The following is a 4,786-nucleotide window of genomic DNA, read 5'->3' as shown; positions in this document are numbered from 1 at the left end:
AACATTCAGAAACGTATGTATCTTGCAAATTTCTATGTCTCCCACCTGGACTAAATCCCGGATGGAATTGAAGCGTCTTTTGATGTGCTTGGTTCTCTTGTGAAATTTGGATTCCTTAGCTAAGGCAATTGCACCAGTATTGTCACAAAAGATTTTCATTGGACCCGATGCACTAGGTATGACACCTAGATCGGATATGAACTCCTTCATCCAGACTCCTTCATTTGCTGCTTCCGAAGCAGCTATGTACTCCGCTTCACACGTAGATCCCGCCACGACGCTTTGTTTAGAACTGCACCAACTGACAGCTCCACCGTTCAATGTAAACACGTATCCGGTTTGCGATTTAGAATCGTCCGGATCAGTGTCAAAGCTTGCATCAACGTAACCATTTACGATGAGCTCTTTGTCACCTCCATAAACGAGAAACATATCCTTGGTCCTTTTCAGGTATTTCAGGATGTTCTTGACCGCTGTCCAGTGATCCACTCCTGGATTACTTTGGTACCTTCCTGCTAGACTTATAGCAAGGCATACATCAGGTCTGGTACATAGCATTGCATACATGATAGAGCCTATGGCTGAAGCATAGGGAACATCTTTCATCTTCTCTCTATCTTCTGCAGTGGTCGGGCATTGAGTCTTACTCAATTTCACACCTTGTAACACAGGCAAGAACCCTTTATTTGCTTGATCCATTTTGAACTTTTTCAAAACTTTGTCAAGGTATGTGCTTTGTGAAAGTCCAATTAAGCGTCTTGATCTATCTCTATAAATCTTGATGCCCAATATATACGCAGCTTCACCGAGTTCTTTCATTGAAAAACTCTTATTCAAGTATCCCTTTATGCTATCCAGAAATTCTATATCATTTCCAATCAGCAATATGTCATCCACATATAATATCAAAAATGCTACAGAGCTCCCACTCACTTTCTTGTAAATACAGGCTTCTCCAAAAGTCTGTATAAAACCAAATGCTTTGATCACACTATCAAAGCGTTTATTCCAACTCCGAGAGGCTTGCACCAGTCCATAAATGGATCGCTGGAGCTTGCACACTTTGTTAGCTTCCTTTGGATCGACAAAACCTTCCGGTTGCATCATATACAACTCTTCTTCCAGAAATCCATTCAGGAATGCAGTTTTGACATCCATTTGCCAAATTTCATAATCATAAAATGCGGCAATTGCTAACATGATTCGGACAGACTTAAGCATCGCTACGGGTGAGAAGGTCTCATCGTAGTCAATCCCTTGAACTTGTCGAAACCTTTCGCAACAAGTCGAGCTTTATAGACAGTAACATTACCGTCAGCGTCAGTCTTCTTCTTGAAGATCCATTTATTTTCAATGGCTTGCCGATCATCGGGAAAGTCAACCAAAGTCCATACTTTGTTCTCATACATGGATCCCATCTCGGATTTCATGGCTTCAAGCCATTTTGCGGAATCTGGGCTCACCATCGCTTCTTCATAGTTCGTAGGTTCGTCATGGTCTAGTAACATAACCTCCAGAACAGGATTACCGTACCACTCTGGTGCGGATCTTACTCTGGTTGATCTACGAGGTTCAGTAATAACTTGATCTGAAGTTTCATGATCATCATCATTAACTTCCTCACTAATTTGCGTAGGTGTCACAGAAACTGGTTTCTGTGATGAACTACTTTCCAATAAGGGAGCAGGTACAGTTACCTCATCAAGTTCTACTTTCCTCCCACTCACTTCTTTCGAGAGAAACTCCTTCTCCAGAAAATTTCCGAATTTAGCAACAAAAGTTTTGCCTTCGGATCTGTGATAGAAGGTGTACCCAATAGTTTCCTTTGGGTATCCTATGAAGACACATTTCTCCGATTTGGGTTCGAGCTTATCAGGTTGAAGTTTTTTCACATAAGCATCGCAGCCCCAAACTTTAAGAAACAACAACTTTGGTTTCTTGCTAAACCACAGTTCATAAGGCGTCGTCTCAACGGATTTTGATGGTGCCCTATTTAACGTGAATGCAGCCGTCTCTAAAGCATAACCCCAAAACGATAGCGGTACATCAGTAAGAGACATCATAGATCGCACCATATCTAGTAAAGTACGATTACGACGTTCGGACACACCATTACGTTGTGGTGTTCCGGGTGGCGTGAGTTGCGAAACTATTCCGCATTGTTTCAAATGTAGACCAAACTCGTAACTCAAATATTCTCCTCCACGATCTGATCGTAGAAACTTTATTTTCTTGTTACGATGATTTTCAACTTCACTCTGAAATTCTTTGAACCTTTCAAATGTTTAAGATTTATGTTTCATTAAGTAGATATACCCATATCTGCTCAAATCATCTGTGAAGGTGAGAAAATAACGATATCCGCCACGAGCCTCAATATTCGTCGGACCACATACATCTGTATGTATGATTTCCAACAAATCTGTTGCTCTCTCCATAGTTCCGGAGAACGGTGTTTTAGTCATCTTGCCCATGAGGCACGGTTCGCAAGTACCAAGTGATTCATAATCAAGTGGTTCCAAAAGTCCATCAGTATGGAGTTTTCTTCATGCACTTTACACCGATATGACCTAAACGGAAGTGCCACAAATAAGTTGCACTATCATTATCAACTCTGCATCTTTTGGTTTCAATATTATGAATTTGTGTATCACTACTATCGAGATTCAACAAAAATAGACCACTCTTCAAGGGTGCATGACCATAAAAGATATTACTCATATAAATAGAACAACCATTATTCTCTGATTTAAATGAATAACCGTCTCGCATCAAACAAGATCCAGATATAATGTTCATGCTTAACGCTGGCACCAAATAACAATTATTTAGGTCTAAAACTAATCCCGAAGGTAGATGTAGAGGTAGCGTGCCGACCGCGATCACATCGACTTTGGAACCATTTCCCACGCGCATCGTCACCTCGTCCTTAGCCAATCTTCGCTTAATCCGTAGCCCCTATTTCGAGTTGCAAATATTAGCAACAGAACCAGTATCAAATACCCAGGTGCTACTGCGAGCATTAGTAAGGTACACATCAATAACATGTATATCACATATACCATTGTTCACCTTGCCATCCTTCTTATCCGCCAAATACTTGGGGCAGTTCCGCTTTCAGTGACCAGTCTGCTTGCAGTAGAAGCACTCAGTCTCAGGCTTAGGTCCAGACTTGGGTTTCTTCTCCTGAGCAGCAACTTGTTTGCTGTTCTTCTTGAAGTTCCCCTTCTTCTTCCCTTTACCCTTTTTCTTGAAACTAGTGGTCTTATTGACCATCAACACTTGATGCTCCTTTTTGATTTCTACCTCCGCAGCCTTTAGCATTGCGAAGAGCTCGGGAATCGTCTTATCCATCCCTTGCATATTATAGTTCATCACGAAGCTCTTGTAGCTTGGTGGCAGTGATTGAAGAATTCTGTCAATGACGCTATCATCCGGAAGATTAACTCCCAGTTGAATCAAGTGATTGTTATACCCAGACATTTTGAGTATATGCTCACTGACAGAACTATTCTCTTCCATCTTGCAGCTGTAGAACTTATTGGAGACTTCATATCTCTCAATCCGGGCATTTGCTTGAAATATTAACTTCAACTCCTGGAACATCTCATATGCTCCATGACGTTCAAAACGTCGTTGAAGACCCGGTTCTAAGCCGTAAAGCATGGCACACTGAACTATCGAGTAGTCATCAGCTTTGCTCTGCCAGACGTTCATAACATCTGGCGTTGCTCCTGCAGCAGGCCTGGCACCCAGCGGTGCTTCCAGGACGTAATTCTTCTTTGCAGCAATGAGGATAATCCTCAAGTTACGGACCCAGTCCGTGTAATTGCTACCATCATCTTTCAACTTTGCTTTCTCAAGGAACGCATTAAAATTCAACGAAACAACAGCACGGGCCATCTATCTACAATTAACATAGACAAGCAAGATACTATCAGGTACTAAGTTCATGATAAATTCAAGTTCAATTAATCATATTACTTAAGAACTCCCACTTAGATAGACATCCCTCTAATCCTCTAAGTGATCACGTGATCCATATCAACTAAACCATGTCCGATCATCACGTGAGATGGAGTAGTTTCAACGGTGAACATCACTATGTTGATCATATCTACTATATGATTCACGCTCGACCTTTCGGTCTCCGTGTTCCGAGGCCATATCTGTTATATGCTAGGCTCGTCAAGTTTAACCTGAGTATTCCGCGTGTGCAACTGTTTTGCACCCGTTGTATTTGAACGTAGAGCCTATCACACCGGATCATCACGTGGTGTCTCAGCACGAAGAACTTTCGCAACGGTGCATACTCAGGGAGAACACTTATACTTTGATAATTTAGTGAAGGATCATCTTATAATGCTACCGTCAATCAAAGCAAGATAAGATGCATAAAAGATAAACATCACATGCAATCAATATAAGTGATATGATATGGCCATCATCATCTTGTGCTTGTGATCTCCATCTCCGAACCACCGTCATGATCACCATCGTCATCGTCGCGACACCTTGATCTCCATCGTAGCATCGTTGTCGTCTCGCCAATCTTATGCTTCTACGACTATCGCTACCGCTTAGTGATAAAGTAAAGCATTATAGGGCGATTGCATTGCATACAATAAAGCGACAACCACTGCCAGTTGCCGATAACTCGGTTACAAAACATGATCATCTCATACAATAATTTAGCATCATGCTTTAACCATATCACATCACAACATGCCCTGCAAAAACAAGTTAGACGTCCTCTACTTTGTTGTTGCAAGTTTTACGTGGCTGC

This window comes from Aegilops tauschii, chromosome 6, assembly GCF_002575655.3.
Source record: "Aegilops tauschii subsp. strangulata cultivar AL8/78 chromosome 6, Aet v6.0, whole genome shotgun sequence".
Lineage (NCBI taxonomy): Eukaryota > Viridiplantae > Streptophyta > Magnoliopsida > Poales > Poaceae > Aegilops > Aegilops tauschii.
Note: the sequence above shows the minus strand (reverse complement) of the source record.